At 43.3% G+C, this 16,944-nt stretch overlaps 1 long non-coding RNA gene across 2 annotated transcripts; it reads right to left on the bottom strand.

Moving 5' to 3' along the window:
• Positions 1 to 4,253: 4,253 nt before the first annotated feature.
• On the bottom strand, positions 4,254 to 16,418 carry LOC119872503. Of its 2 annotated transcripts, none has more exons than XR_005361956.1 (3): positions 16,292 to 16,418; positions 4,610 to 4,791; positions 4,254 to 4,479 (listed from the first exon to the last, which is right to left on the bottom strand). It is a non-coding gene; the product is annotated as an uncharacterized LOC119872503 (long non-coding RNA). The 2 variants fall into 2 exon arrangements; XR_005361957.1 differs by lacking the exon at positions 16,292 to 16,418 and adding an exon at positions 6,913 to 9,042.
• Between the last annotated feature and the right edge of the window lie 526 nt (positions 16,419 to 16,944).

Raw genomic sequence — 16,944 nt, 5'->3', positions numbered from 1 at the left:
ATACTGATGCACATAATATAAACAAGGCAATGGTCATATAGCCCTGGTGATTTACCTTGAATAAGAAATAATCCCCAAATATATTTATTTCATAAGTTTGGAATTTTTATATTAGGTTTTCTCCAAAGTGAGGCCCTGCTGAACTACTCTGATGAAATCCCACTTTTAGTACAAAAAATGTCACTTTCTCCCCTTACAAGCTCTTGCTGAGACATTGGTGAGCTCACCATGTGTCACACAGTGAGACCAGAGCCATGTGTTCCAACAGCCCAGGCACAGCTATCAACAGCTGGAGTGGAGGGTCTCTTGTACATGAATCATAAATCCCCACCCTGCCAATATTTTATAACTTACTGATTTCTGTGCATTTTTGAGGAAATTGATAGTTTTATGTAGCCATATATTAATATTTACTTTCTTGGTAACAGATTTTGGTTAAGAAATAACTAGTTAAACATAAATATAGGGCTTTTTCTCAAGCTATTTTTCTTTCTCTTTTAAGATTTTATTTATTTATTCACGAGAGACACAGAAAGAGAGGAAGAGGGAGAAGCAGGCTCCCTACGAGGAGCCCCATGCTCAATCCTGGGACTCCAGGATCACGACCTGAGCCAAAAGCAGACGCTCAACCACTGAGCCACTCAGGTGCCCCTCAAATTATTTTTTTAGAGCACTTGCTTCCTACAAATCAGTAGCAATGGTTTTGCTGGTTGCAAGTCAATAGAAGTGAGTATTCAGTCATATATATAGAATATGCATGAAGATGTAAGTAACTTTACGGAATAGCTATTATATAGATTAAACTTTTATTTTTTATTATAATTTTTTCCTTTGCATGATTTTTCATATACTAGGAATTCTGTAGTTAGAATACTTCTATGGCCTTCATTTACAGTTTGTACAGCGAAGTGCTATTTTAGCCGGAAATGGTGTTTCCATGCTCCTACTAAGGATTTTCTTAAATCCCAACCCTGTTTTCATTATTTGATTATGCCATAATGTTTTTTGAGGTTTTATGCCAAGTCTCATTTCATTTGAACGATTCTCTTTTAAATTAAAGAATACGGAAAAATGTGGTAATAATGCTCTTCCAAAAAAACAAGCTATTGAACATTCTCCCCATATTCTATCATTTAAAAAACTTGCACCATCCATCTTTATTAAAAAGTATATATTCATTCAAAATGCTGTTATTAGGTATAAGAAGTGTCGATTGATGATAATGAAGACCTGTTTCTGTCTAAATACAGTTGGGTATTATCAGCACTTAGTAGGGGATTATTAAATATTTCTGAAATAATGTTGAGATCAACTATGTACACAAAAAATTAACATAGTTAATCTGTATATAGTCGATAAGAAATAGATTAAATCTAACATAAATACAGACATATAAATGTTTATAAGGAGTTTGTAGAAAAACTGGGTAGAAAAGATGCTCTCTTTAATTGGGAAAAATGTCACAAAAAAGATTCCATTGACTTTATAGAACATATGGAGCTGGCTTGACAGATGGGTGGGAGTAGGTGGTTCCTGGCGTGCAGAAGGACCTCACAAGTCCATCTTCCTGCTTCTTGTCAGAAAAGAGATAATAAGATGTACACACTAAATGTTTCTCTCTGTTTTTAAATAAGGTTCATGTAGTTATGATACTTGGTCTCTATTTATATTTATACGCTTGCTGAGCTTTCTTTTTTCCTTTTTCCTGGACAAGTCTACTCTGATGAACTTATCAGCTATTTTAATGGGATAATTGTAGCTGAAACAAATAATTTAAAAAACTGAACCGATAGGCTTGACCAGTTGTTTTGGTGCCCTATACAGAGGTTCCCTAAAGAGTCAGGTCTCCTGACTTTCTCCAAATCATGGACCACGGGGTGTGTGCATTTGAAAAGTTATGTATAAATCACTTCTTGGTCTTTTGGCTAAGATCAAGTGCGAAAAGTTATGTATAAATTTAATAAAATCTACACATTAAAATAAACAGTCGTGTTCACATTTTATTTTATTATTTTTTTAAGATTTATTTATTTATTCATGAGAGACAGAGAGAGAGAGAGAGAGAGAGAGAGAGAGAGAAAGAAAAAGAGGCAGAGACACAGGCAGAGGGAGAAGCAGGCTCCTTGCAGGGAGCCCAATTCGGGACTCGATCCTGGATCCTGGGATTACGCCCTGAGCCTAAGGCAGATGCTCAACCATTGAGGCACCCAGGTATCCCATGTTCACATTTTAAAGGTGCCTTTGATTATACTTATGGTTACTAGTTTTTGGTGAAAATTCCCTCCACCCAATCTAAAATTTGTTTCCTAAGTTTGAAGCTTTTATATTGTCTTTTCTCCAAAGTAAGGAACCTTTGAACTTAGTCTGATAAGTCCAAATTTCAAATTTTGTGCAAATGAAAATTTCATTTTCTCTCCTATGTGGTTCACAGTTTCGGAAATGTTCTTCGAAACTTAAAAAAGAAAACCTTATGTATGTCTCACCCAAAATGTAGGATGACTCACGGTCAGCATTTTGTAGTAGCTAATGCTTAACCTTGGCTTTTTCTTGCACTTAAGGGGGAAAAAGAAAAAGAAAAAAGTATATTCAGAACATAAAATCTTTGTATCAGTATAGAATTAAAGTGATTATCTCCAGGGAATATTAAGATGAAAATGTGATGTGAAAACAGATAATCCACCTTTTAATTATTTCAATATTGTTTGAAATGAGAACATATTATTTTTATAATATATACTTATAACTTTTAATTATTATTAGGTTTTTAACTTCATTATTTCATATTTATATAAAATTAAACAGAATTCTGTGACAAATTCCCATATAGCCATTACTCAGCTTCCATAATCATCAACTCATTGACAATCTTATTTTATAGATATTCTTCCTACCTCTGGGAACAAGGTTATGCCTGGAAACAAAATCCAGATACAACATTTCAACTATAGATATTTCAATATATATTTCTAAAAGATTATACCAGTTATCATATCTCAAACATTTTACAATAATTCCTTAATATCTATTCAATGTTCAAATGTCCTCATAAAAGGCATAAACAGCTTTTTTTAGAGTTTATTTAAGTTAGGATACAAATAAGGTCACAGGTTGTGATAGGTGACACATCTTTTAAGTCTCTTTTAATCTTTAGTTTACTATTTCTTTCCCTTATCGCTGAACTGTATTTGTTTTTAAAAAATGTTTTCTAGGGGTGCCTGAGTGGCTCAGTCCGTTAAGCTACCGACTCCTGATTTGGGCTCAGGTCTCTATCACAGGATCGTGAGATCAAGCCCTGCATCAGGCTCTGTACTGAGCATGGAGCCTGCTCAAGATTCTCTCTCTTCCTCTGCCCCTCCGCCACCACTAGCTTCTGGGGTTTTCTACATCTGACATTTTGCTGATTGCATCTCTGAGATCTGTTCGAACATATTCCTGGGCTCTTGTATTTTTTTTTTTTTAATTGGCAGCTGATAGCTGGATCTATTCTAGGGGTTTGGTCACATTCAGGTTATTTTTCTCAAAGCCAAAATAGTGATAGTTTAATATCCCTTTTTGTGATGTCAGCAGCCAGTGAAGCTTGTGCCTAGATTTTTACTTTATCCAAGGCAGCAAAATAATGATACTCTCATTTTATTATCCCTTCTATTTATTATCTAGGATATTTCTATAAAGGAAGAAAAAAAACCCTTCTCATCTGGTACTTAATTACCAGTGGTATCATTTCCTAGGAAAAACAAGATGGTTTGGTTCTATCCCCCCATTTATTATTTTTCAAAACAATGAGTTGGTTCTAGTGGTAACTAATTCATTTTTTTTTCTTGGATCATTTGACAAACTTTTGGAATTAAACACATTTGAAATGTTACACACAATTACCATTATTATCCTTATTGACCCTAAAATTTGCCCATCTCTAGCCAGTGAGAATCTCTTCAAGGTAGTTCCTGAGTCCTTTGGTTATGACCTAGGTGTTCTTTTTTTGTTTTGTTTTGTTTTTTTAAGATTTATTATTTATTTGAGAAAGATCAGGGGGAGGGGCTGAGGGAAAGAGAAGGGAACCTCAGCAGATCCTTGCCTAGCATGGAGCCCGTGCAGGGCTGCATCCCAAGACCCTGAGATCATGACCAGAGCTGAAATCAAGAGTTGGCCACTCAACTAACTGAGCACCCAGGTGCCCTGACCCTCATGTTCTTTTTTTTTTTTTTTGTAAATATTTTATTTATTCATTCATGAGAGACACAGAGAGAGAGGCAGAGACAGGCAGAGGGAGAAGCAGGCTCCACACAGGAAGCCCGACACGGGACTCCATCCTGGGACTCAGGATCATACCCCGAGCCAAAGGCAGCCCAACAGCTGAGCCACCTAGGCCCTCATGTTCTTTTGATAGCTTTCTTGTATATATGTTTCTTGCATATTCTTTCCTCAGACCTGGTGTCCACCACTTCTCTAAGGATCCAGGTTCCATTTAGTGGGAAATATCTGGAATGAAATGATGTTTTTAGTTGGATGAATACTTTGATCCAATCATCTTTCAGCAACCCCTGAGGATTGGGATTAAAACACAAGATTTGGAATAAAAAAAGACTAGGGTTTGAATATCAACACTTACCACCTTGGTGATCTTGGAAAATTTACAGGGTTCTAATGTGTAGTAAGACAGCAAAGCAGCACAGGCCAGAAGCACAGCAGCACCGGTATTCTCTCCTGAAGACACGCCACCGAAAAGGATGGACCTGAGAGCTGTTCTCAGAGACTAGTCCCAGAAATTTTTGGGATGGGTAGACATAGATTCTGTCCACAGGCAGGGAAAGGAGGAGGGCCTAGAGTCACAAATAGGTACCAGGTTTGGGGAAAAATGTTTTAGTTCTGCCCTTATCCCCCTATTGCCCTAGGCAGATTTCCCCCTTCCTTTTGGTACTTACTGCAGGGGCAACAATATCAGAGTTTAGGCCAGAAGCAGTGGGTAACTGCAAGGCAGTGCTCTGACCTGGTATGGTTATGAGCAGAAGACCATAAGTATAGCCGGTCGGACCAGTCCCTGGGAATCACACACACACACACACACACACACACACACACACACACAGCCTTGCTCTTGCACTCCTGTGGGCATCTGCTTATAACAGACAGACTGCCTTCAAAAAAGATTATTCAGGGATCCCTGGGTGGCTCAGCGGTCTAGCGCCTGCCTTCGGCCCAGGGCGTGATCCTGGAGTCCCAGGATCGAGTCTCATGTTGGTCTCTCTGCATGGATCCTGCTTCTCCCTCTGCCTGTGTCTCTGTCTCTCTCTCTCTCTCTCTCTGTGTGTGTGTGTGTCTCTCCTGAATAAATAAATAAAATCTTTGAAAAAAAAAAAAAGATTATTCAGATGTCCCCTGGAGACCAGGTGAGGACAATACCATGTCTCCTACAAAGGCCCGTGACAACAATTATACACTCCAATTCACCTGGAGAAGCACGATCTTGCTAGACGTCTGCCCCTGTCCATGGGTGCATTTTACCGATCAGGGCAGCTAAATGCCCTGAAGGGTCAAGGATGAGCTCAGAGGGCAGATTCTGAGAACTCTAAGTCTGGAGAACGTCAAGCTGAACAACCTATACCAGAGAAAGCAGAACTCATGGAGAACAGAAAAAGAAATTAAAGCCAGTGTGATAAATATACTTGAAAAGATGAGAGAATTTCCTGGGAACAGAAAGTGAAAATAAGCAGTTGAATAAAAGAATTAGAATCATTAAGAATGAATGCTTCCAGGGAATGACAGTACTGCACAATATCATTTACTTGTGGAATCTAAAATAAAATAAAATAAACTCTTAGAAACAGAGAGTAAAATATTGGTTGCCAGGGGCCCGGAGCTGAGAAAACAGGGAGAGTTTGGTAAAAGGGTGCAAAGTTTCAGTTATGAGATGAATACAGCTTGAGGCTCTAATGTATAAAACAGTGACAGTAGTTGATAACGCTGTTTTGTATAATTGGAATCTGCTGAGAGTAGAACTTAAAATGTTCTTATGTGCACAAAAAGTAAATGTGTGAGACGACAGATGTTAGCTGGATGCACATTTGTATCAGATCATCACACTGTACCCTCGAAATATCTTACAATTTTACTTGTCAATTATACCTTGAGAAAGCTGAAAAAATAAAGCGAAACTTAAAAAAACATTTAAAGAATCCTATAGTTCTGGAATAAAGGATTCAATGGATTGTTCAAATAATGAAAGTATCTGGTAAATATGTGAGCTGGGGAAGTTGGTCACAGAGTTTTCCCAGGAGGCATCAGGGAAAGATAGGGTCGAGAATGGAAAAGAAAGAGAAAAGAAATTTGGGTAATCAGACAAGTGCCCAAGTCCATTTGTTAGGGACACCAAAAGAACGAAAGGAAATGGGAGGAGGCCAACAGTTCAAGCAATAATGACCAAGAATTTCCTAATGTCACACGGCTAGTGAATGGCAAAGCCAGGAGGTCAGCCCAGGCAAGCTAGCTGGACTACATACCCCGCCTTGGATCTACTACATCAGATGCCAGTGTGGAGGAGGAGGAGAATGAGGTTAGGAATAGGGCATAGAGAGGGGACAACTACAAAATAAGTGGAAGAGAACCAGCGCGTGAATCGAGGGAGGCAGTGCGACAGGCGCGGGGGATAAGTCTAGATGTCTCAACATAATGCGACTTAGGTCTTTAAAAATAAACACTGAAACCCCCAAAACTCAGAAACCACAATCTAAAAATAACAACAAAAACAGACAAGTCACTTCCTCTCCATACTCCTCATTTTCTTCATCTATAAATGGCAGATGGTAACCCCTACCTCCTGTGTTGTCGTAATAAAGATTAAATCATATGACAGGTAAGATTCTAAGCATAGGAAAATAACTGCACATACTTATGTAAAAATAATTGTTTACTTACTTAAAAATTCAATAATTGTTGAGGATTTTCTATGCACCAGGCAGTGGAATACAAAACACACAAAAATCTTGAAAGTGATGGATTTCCTGGGGTAGAAGGTGGGTGGTGGGAGGGGGGAGAAAGGCAATAAATAAATATTAATAGATCATATGATGCGAGGCAGTGTGAGTGCCACTGATGAAATTAGAACAGGGTGAAGGAATAGAGAATGGGGTGGTGAAGAGGTACTATTTTGACAGGATGACTGGGAAAGGTCTATGTGAGGAATGAAGTGAGTGAACAAGCCAGGAAACGTCTGGAGGAGTAGATTCTTGGGGGGAGGTGGTGGGGGATGGACAACCAGTGCAAAGATCCTGAGGTAGGAGAGTACTCACCATGTTCATGTTCACGGAACAGCAGAATGCCAGTGTCTTGCGTGGGAGCAGAGTGAGCCAGGGAAGAGTAGTGGGAAGTTAGATCAGAGAGGTAGCCAATGGCTAGCTCATTTGGATCTTCATCCGTTGCTAAAAATTCAGCTTCTCTTTCACCATTTGAAAACTTGGTCTTTGTGTACTCTGCTAAATCAGGGGTGCCAACCGTGGAGGGAAGCCCAGCTCGTGCCTCTCTTATGTTAGTAAATTCTTTCCAGCCCCTACAAATGAGTACGTTAGAAGACACCTCTGCCTTCTAGTTGAGCAGAAGACACCTCAAAATTGAGCTTCCTAGGCAATTGCCTTCTGCCTGCTGGCCACAGGAAGTATCTTTTGATCCACAGTGGTCATTCCAAACCAGTCCTCTAACTGCCCTTGTCCAGATCCATGGGAATTACTCAGAAATGTTTGAAGTCCCAGAGCCAGGCACACTCTGAGTCACCCCTTAGTCTAGGGGAGGCGGCCAGAAAGCAGCCAGGTCTTAGGAGAGGTTTTGATTTAGTGCTGTTGGATTCTCTTACACAGCCCTGTCCATACACACAGGTAACCCTATCTCACCCCTGCAGGCTGGGGTGCCCATGTTCTTTAGAAAGGCATCCTAAACATGACCTGATCCTTCCCTCCCCCAACGAAGGTTGTTCCTTTTCGCTAATCACAGCCGAAGATTCCTTTCATGTCCCATACCTCTCGGAGGGGTGCTCTGGCTACAGCTGCCGATGTCCGAAACAAATGCACCCTGTTCTTGTTTTACTTTCCAGTCATTTCTGGATTTGTACTCTGTCCAGAAGGCTGTCCATTTTTCACCTCTCTCAATCTGCTAGAGCAGTTTGCTTTATTACTTGCCCACAACTTCATCTGGGTGTTTAAATTACATTTAAACAATATGCCCAACACTAAGGAGATGAGAGGGCGGGGAATAAACTAATGAATTGCCACCTATGGGGCTTTATTTAAATTTGTCATTTAGGACTCCCAGAAGGAGAAGACTCAGTGGCCCATAAGAGGGTAGCCCATCTTTCTCCCATTGGATACAGTTTCAGGAGGTTTTGGGCAGCTAGAAATACTGGCAAACATAGACAATGTCAGAAAAAGAGCCATATCTGGGCTGGCCCCTGTATGCCAAACACCATAATTATGAGAAGGTCAAGATAGACCTCCTAACTCCAAATATTTTTCTTCTGAGGTTGGTGGGAAAGGACTAGAAAATGTGTATAATGAAGAGGGGAGTCTATTGACTTTTTTACTCAGAAATGTCCTGGCTGACTTGACTTCCTATAATAGTGTGCCTAACCAACACTTTCTTTATCTGCTGTCAACAATAATTTTAAGATTGCTCTCAGGATTTTTGCATCCCAGTTATTCTTAGCAACCTGGCACCTATTCCCACTATCATGCCACTAAATGGCAACAGGCAGCTATTTCGGAGAAGATTAAATGAGGATAATTATAGCTATCATGTACCTGCCCTCATGCAGCTCAGGAAGGGTGTTGATGGCTCCTTGGCCAGCCATGGCAAATTCTATAGCTGTGTACCTTCCTAAGAGCTGGGCCAGGTAGGGATATACACAGGATGGAAAACCATTCAGCTTAGTTCATGGATGGGAGATGCATAACTTAGAATTTAGGGTATTTATGACCTTTGGAGATTGCTGTCATGAACAGAGGTGACTCCACACTCCCAGAAAGTGTGACCTCATGTCAGTCAAAAGCAGCCTCTTGTGTGCTAGAAGGACCACGGATCCAACTTGCCACTTTCTGGACCCCATGCAACTAGGAGCCAATGAAAGAAACAGTAGCAAGATATTAAGGTGTTTTGAGAGGATCTGTTGTCTGATCTAACAGCAGCTTCCCTTCCCCTTTTGCTGTGCATGCTCAGGTAAATGTGGGAAAAGAACGATTTGAGAAAATTGGGAGACATGGCCTTTGTATATGTGTCTTCTCATTAGCACAATTTATAATCAGCCAGGTAGAGCTGTCTCCTGGTAAACCACTGTCATGGGAACTTAGAACACACCCGATTTCCCCTGTTTTTACTATCCTATCCAATTTTGGCCACCTTCTAACTCTAGTCCTGACGTACGGTGGTACTTGATAAACTTTGCAGCAACATGATGGATGAAAATGAACGTGAACTTTAGAATGAGAAATGAGAAAGCTGTGAATCTTGGCTCTACGATTCACTTAGGCACCTACTATCTTCGTTACATGTCTGAGTATAAAGTACATAATGTTGTGAGGTCTCAATTTATTTTGCAGTGAAGCAACAACAAACACTAACCTAAGTGCATTAGCCTGCCCAGGCCACCATAACAACATACTACAGACTGTGGAGCTTAAACAATAAATGCTGATTTTCTCACAATTCTGGAGGCTGGACACCCAAGGTGAAGGCGCCTTTATTTTTATTTTATTTTATTTTATTTTATTATTTTATTTTATTTTTTTATGATAGTCACAGAGAGAGAGAGAGAGAGAGAGAGAGGCAGAGACATAGGCAGAGGGAGAAGCAGGCTCCATGTACCGGTAGCCCGACATGGAATTCGATCCCAGGTCTCCAGGATCGCGCCCTGGGCCAAAGGCAGGCGCTAAACCGCTGCGCCACCCAGGGATCCCTGAAGGCGCCTTTAGGGTTAATTTCTGGTGAGACCTCTCTCCTTTCTCTCTTTCTTGCTATGTCCTCACATGGCCCTTCCTCTGTGCACACATAGAGAGAGGAGCTCTGGTGTGTCTTCCTCCTGTTAGAAGGATACTGGTCCTATTGGATTAGGGCCTCACCCTCATGATCTCATTTAACCTTAAATATTTCCATAAAGGTCTTATTTACAAATATGGGGGTTAGGACTTCAACATATGAATTTTGGAGGAACACAGTCAGTTTATAACACTCAAATGCTGTCCCCAGGATTGCTTCAAATTATATATACACAGGACCTAATCTCCTTCCTAGAGCACCACAAGTGGATATTGGTTCCCTTACCTTCCACCCGAGGTCATTTCCCTCCCTAGTGGGTCACTTTCATCTCTCCACATGAGAAGCCAGGTTTGGTCCTTTGCATAGATGGTGGAGATAGTTATAGAGTGAACAGAGGGATTCCTAAGACTTCAGTTTGGTAAAAAATTTCTCCTTTCCCTTTCTGGCGTGGTTTCACTGTTGTGTCCCCCACCCCAGCGCCTTCCAGCCACTCTCTCCTTTCTGGGAACTGTCCTTCCCACGCAAAGGGCTGAGTCCAGCCACAGCAGTCTGTTCCTTCTCCAAGACTCTTGGTTGACAACTCAAGCCGCGTTCTTTCTCTTAAGCATTTGGATTTGAGATTTAATTCCTGCTGAAGGGGAGAAAAACAGTCTGCAGAGCTGGAATGGGGTTGATGATAATAATATTGATAGGTAATATACTAAGAGCTCTGTGTGTATCAGGTACTGTTCTAATTTAATCATTACTACAACTCTACAAAGTAGACATGTTCATTATTTCCCCCTTTCTTTTTTACATCATTCTCCTTTTTGAGGAAATTCAGGTGAGAGTTATTCGCCCAGGGTTACATAGTTATTAAGCCTGGATACCTGCAAAGGTGGAGGATAGTATCCTCAGACAGAGGGAGAGTAGCAGAGTACCCTCATGGTTCTTTGGTCCCACCCTTCTTTCTCTGGATTCCAAGACATGTTTCAGTATCCTGCCAATATATTCCTTTTTGGCTTGGACAATCTGAAGTGGGTTTTTGTTCTTACACTTAAGGAACTTATACTGAGACAGTTGACCTTGCCTACCAGGTCTGTTATATTCAACATGAGAGTATGTTTTACCACATGTAAATGACTATGGAAAATGTAAAAATTTTTTAAATGACTCTATTCTATCATAAAGTTTAAAATCGTTTAAATAAAAATGAAGAAGCTCTCCTAGAAGAGATTACAAGAGCAGTAAGATCCTCCTTTTCCAGATAACATGATTTTAGGCAATAAGGATTGGGTCAGCTCATTAGCAGTGCGCCGAGCAGAGAATGCAGTGATTTGATGCATGTGTACATATTCCCAGTGTGTAGGGAGATAAGCTGTGTGGTTCACATCAAGCCTGGAAAAGCTAGAAGGCAATATTAGGGCTGGGGGAAGTGGGGAAAGTCAGTAAGCTGAGCCATGTGGATATGAGCAGGAAGCTGTACCATTAAAATATGATTCAAAGGGTGTTTGCAACCCAGTGAAATTTAGTAGAGAAGTGAATACACTGAAATTGGTAAGATCCTGAATAGTGCCTAGGTTTTCTTTTAAAACTTTCTGAAAGTACAAATTATGCATGTGAATTACTCTTTCTAGAATGTACTTGATTAATATATACTGCTGCTGTATAGACTTATTTTTTTATTTTTATTTTTTTAAATTTTTATTTATTTATGATAGTCACAGAGAGAGAAAGAGAGAGAGAGAGAGAGGGGCAGAGACACAGGCAGAGGGAGAAGCAGGCTCCATGCACCGGGAGCCCGATGTGGGATTCAATTCCAGGTCTCCAGGATCGCGCCCTGGGCCAAAGGCAGGCGCCAAACCGCTGCGCCACCCAGGGATCCCCTGCTGTATAGACTTTTTAAAGAGTTGACTGAATCTTGTGCGTTTTCATTGGAAAAACTATTGATCTGCCTAGAGTGAATGTCCAGAGAGCTAACTGATATCATGGCCCACGTGGTCAACTGTAGTTGCCAGAGGAACTGGTAAAGCATCTCAGGAGGACATAGTCATCTTTCTCCTCCCAGCCTGAATAAAATACAACATAAAAATGTTTGACATTCTTTCCAGAAGGAAGTAACAAGGACATAATTCACTTGTGGCTTAGGTTGACAGGCATGGAAATCGGGGCCCTTTCTCCTTTGGCTCAGGTCAGGGAGTAGTCAGTCCCTTTGGGAGGCAGAGAGCCTTCTGCTGAGAAGTGGGTAGAGGAAAGAGAAATAAAATGGAGAGGAAATGACCACAAGGCTCAGTGACCAGAGGGGAGGGCACAACTAGAATGAGAGCATGAGATATTAGGACAGATGAACCAGAGATGGTATGTGACATACACACTATGGAGAGCCTCCAAAAGAGCCTGGAGAGCAAATCCAAGCAAAGTCCTGCACATTCATCTAATTTATTTTTTTTTTAGATTTTATTTATTTATTCGAGAGAGAGAGAGAGAGTGAGAGAAAGAGAAAGAGAAAGAGAAAGAGGTAGAGACACAGGCAGAGGGAGAAGCAGGCTCCATGCAGGGAGCCCGATGTGGGACTCGATCCCAGGTCTCCAGGATCCTGCCCTGGGCCGAAGGCGGTGCTAAGCCACTGAGCTGCTCCAACGTTCATCTAATCTATGCCTCCACAAAAGTCTCTATTTTACCAATATTTGAACAGAATGTGACTTACTGGCTTAGTCAACGTGGGGAAAGGCTGCGATGGGGCCCCTTCTCCCCGCAAAATGAAAAGCCTCAAAGATGCAAGAGGAGGGAAGTCAGAAATGATTCTTCCAAAGCAGGTACCATGAAACTATTTCTAAAGGGAGAACTCCTAATACCACGGTCACCACATTGTACAACTCCAGAGGATGCCATTCACACTCCAGACGATTTTAGCACATGGAGTGGCGTTGTGTACTTGTATGTGGCCATACACAATAGCTCTGCAGAATCGTGTAGCTTGAAAAAAATCACCAGATAACAAGAAGTTCCTATAGTGGTCAATTTACTAATTTGTTTTTCATTCATAAGGAGCTCTGAATGCATACTACCATAAAAACACTCTTAAATGTGGATCTTCCAAAGTGTTCTCTTCCTTTCCTTCTCTGCTTAATATATTTTTGTGGGTATTAATGATCTAGGCTTATTTCATTACATATTTGCTGTTAAGTCAGTGGTTCTGAATTGGAGGGAGTCAGTATAACAAAATTACTTGGGAAATGTCTTCAAAATATACCTGCCCAGTACATCAACAGAAGAATGGAGAGCAAAATCTGATATGTATGCACACACATACACACACACTCTGTAATTCCATTTATATGAAGTTTGAGAACTAGCAAAACTACTCCACGGTGGAGAGCTGATAAGGACTTAAAAGTCACAGGAGGGAAATTTTTGTGCTGATGGACATTTTCTGTATCTTAAATTGGGTGGTGGTCATATGGATGCATGTATATGAAAGAAAAATCATCAAGTTCTGTGTACATTTAAGACTGTGCTTTTGATTGAATGTGAATTATGTGTCAATAAAATACTGTCTAAAAACATGACAGATAGATGCATAGATACACCAACCCAAGCCTCCACCCTAGACTGAGGGAATAAGATAAATAAGATAGAGAGCAGGCGATACAGAGACCGTGTGTATTTTTAAAAAGCTCCCCATTATTCTTTCCCATGATTACTGTAAGCTTCCAAATATTCCTTTGGGAATTGGAATTAGACTCAGGATAAAAACAAATACATAATATATATGACTTCAACATTTGGAGAATGTCCCTTGAGATCATCAGTTTTCCTAAAAGTCTGCTTACTTTCCAGTTTGCTTTGATTGGGGATTTTGTTTTTGTTTTCCTTTCAAGTGACTTCTGAAGGTATAATATTAATAAATTAATGTGAGGAATATATTGAAGGTGGGAGGAATTCATGAAGGCCCATGAGATCCTGTCTGTATTTATAGTTTGAATCAGGCTTAGAACAGTTTGAAATATTTTGGGAGATATGTAATATTGACAAGTTCCTAAAACTGCAAAGTTTTAAAGTAAATCTGTAGTGACATATGTGTTTGGGACCTGGGTCATCAACCATCTCGTTCACTCTGATGCATATTAAGGAGACTTGAGTGTGATGTAGACTTAGGACAATTTTTTTTTTTTTTGAAAGTAGGTTGTGACTACTAGCTTTTACGTATGTATTTAGAGAATGAAAGGCTTTTTTTCACTTCACATCCAACGTCTTATTTAAAAAATACTTATTTGTAGCATGACTTTTTTGTGGTATCTTCTAAGACAGAGAAATGTGTCTGGTCAGATGTACTTTATGGGCTTTTAAATTGATAACGTGTGTGGTTTTTTAAAAGTTAGAAGTAGAATTATTAAAACGAGGCCACAGACTTAGTGCTAAATCTTGGGGTGTGTGTTTTGTTTGGGCCATGGACTGCTCAGCAACATTCCCAACATTCATTTTGATTCCAAAGGCAGCGTGAAAACAGTCCTCACCCCAAGACATCCTGGCCTTATCACTTAGCTTCCTTCACAGGCATGCCATCTGCCTGGAGGAGTATACACATTCATTCAAGTTCAGACCCGGGAAAGACCTCAGAGATGAAGTAACTCAACCAAACTCTGACCTCCATGTCACACTCCACTTAAAAAATAAACTTAGGCCTAGGGGTGAAGTGGCTTGTTCAGGGTCACATGGCTGGTCAGAGGCAGAACCAGAATTGTATGTCTACGTGCAACCTTTGCTCTTCTACACCACAACTGTCACGGCATGCTGTGCTCACAGTTTGGCATCACAGAGTGACAATACACAAATGCCGCATCTTTTCCTCTAAGACCCCATGCGGCCCCCTCATCTGTATTCCTTTGAAAGCCTGCAGGTATTTCCTTTTTATAATTTTAATCCTATTTTGGTCAAATTTTGATGAATGTAAGAGCCTGAGTTCTGGGGCCAGACTAGGGTCCATCATCATGTTTCACGAGTTGTGGGGACCCTTGGTGAGACAGGTGAATTTTTCACTCCTCACTTTTCTCACCTAGGAAATGGAGGAATAATGCAGGTGCACATAAAAAAAAAAAAAAAAAAAAGTGCTTTTTGTGCTTCCTGGAGCCAGTAAAGCATTCGGAAACTTTCTTTGGAAATCCAGCAAGTTCATAGTGAAGCTATCCAGCTATGTCCCTGAAAGTTTGAGAATTTTTAATTCTCTGCAGTCTTTTCCTTCCATCCCTGTGGGGGCCTTCTCGACTTCTTTATTGTTCTGGAGGTTTGCAAATGCTCCGAGAAGTCAAGAGTCACACAAATTGGTCCACGAAGGGCACAACAGGTTTTGCTTTTTGATGTTTCCAGTTCTCTTCCCCAAGAAATCCGGATTTTTTTTTTTTTTTAAATGAGTTGTGGGGCACTGACAACTTGGGACATCTTCTGTGACAACGACTTCAAGGACCTTTTTCAGGCTAAGAGAGGTTGAAAGAACTGGGTTGCGAGTCTTCGTTAAGATGACAGGTCTCCAAGACCTGTTTTTGGCAACGCAAAGGACCACGGAGAAATGGAAACTACTAGGGAAATGATTTTACAGCTGCAGAAGGCAAGGCTTCCAGGAGCTGGGATACCTCCTCGGTCACCCCTTGGGTCACAGGCACGGCGGGTCCTAAACCCAGGTTCCCTCTCCGGGGCCGCGTGCTTTCTCTGGCAAGCAGCTGTGTCGCCCTAAAACCCAGCTCTGAAAGTGCTAAGGAAGGCCCCCCGCCCCCCCCCCCCCCAGCGCCCACCCAGGCAGGGGAGACGACCTCTTCCAGGTCCCCGCTCTAAGAAACTGCTCCTGCGAGTGAGGGCGCTGCGGGGGGGAGGTGGGGGTCGAGACCCCAGATCCAGGACGCAGAGACTCCTGGTGTCCTGGACGGAGCGCCCTGGGAATCCCTGCTCCGTGTCCCGGTCTGTCCCTCCCCAGCCCCCTGCAGTGGCGGCCCGGGGACGTCGAGCTCGGAGGGTTCCCCCCAATGGGACGCACTGTCCTTGCTCACGGTCTGAGCGCGCAAGCCGCGGCCTCTGCCCCGCCCCTGCGGTTCTGGAAGGTCTAAGGGGGATTTCTTTTTTTTTTTTTTCCCCTTCCCTTCCCTTCCCTTCCCGCCCCCGTCCAGGTCCGGGTCCCGGTCCCCGCCCCCACCCCGCCCCCGCCGGGAGCGGCGCTAGGCAGTGCCGGCCGCGGGCGCTTGTCCTCCTCCGCTCCCGCGTCCCGGGCTCCCGGGAGTGTCACCCGTCCTCCCTCCCCAGCCGTCACCTTTCAACAGTTTCCCCAAAGCCACCGCACCGCCGGCGCGCGGCTGCTCCCGGGCCTGCACGGGGAGCTCCTGCCGCCCGGCATTCCTCGGATTCCAGCGCCGTGACGTCCCCGCGGCCGGCGCGCCTGCAGCCCGGGAGCCCCGGCTCCGAGTTTCGGCGCTGCCCCGCGCCCCACGCCCGGCGCCCCGCGCCCCCCGCGCCCACCGCCCGGCGCCCCGCGCCCCGCCGCGCGCGCGCCTCCCGGGCGCATTCCTGCCCGCGCTCCCCCCCCCGCGCCCCGCCCCCGCCTCCGCCGCCCCGCCCGGCCCGGCCCGGGGTGGAGGGTGGGGGGCGGGGGGAGCCGCGGCCGCCGGCGCCTGCTCCGTCCCCTCCCACCGCACGGCCCCTTCCTCCCTCCCCTGCCGGCCGCTCGCATTTCCTGCCGCCCGGGCTCCCGCGGCCCCGGAAAGTTCTGCCCAACTTTTTCTCCGCCGGACGAGCGGGCGCCGCGGGGCGCGGGCCGGGGCAGGTTGCCGCGCTCGCCCTCGCTCGGCCCGGCGGGGTCCCCGGGGAGCAGCCGAGTCCCGGGCGGCGGCGGGCGGCCCTCCCCGCCCACCTCACCCCTGCTCCCGGGCCCCCCGCCCACCTCACCCCTGCTCCCGGGACCCCCCC

This window comes from Canis lupus, chromosome 7, assembly GCF_011100685.1.
Source record: "Canis lupus familiaris isolate Mischka breed German Shepherd chromosome 7, alternate assembly UU_Cfam_GSD_1.0, whole genome shotgun sequence".
NCBI classification, from domain to species: Eukaryota; Metazoa; Chordata; class Mammalia; order Carnivora; family Canidae; genus Canis; species Canis lupus.
The sequence above is the reverse complement of the archived record's forward strand: the minus strand, read 5'-3'. Positions and strand labels throughout refer to the sequence as shown.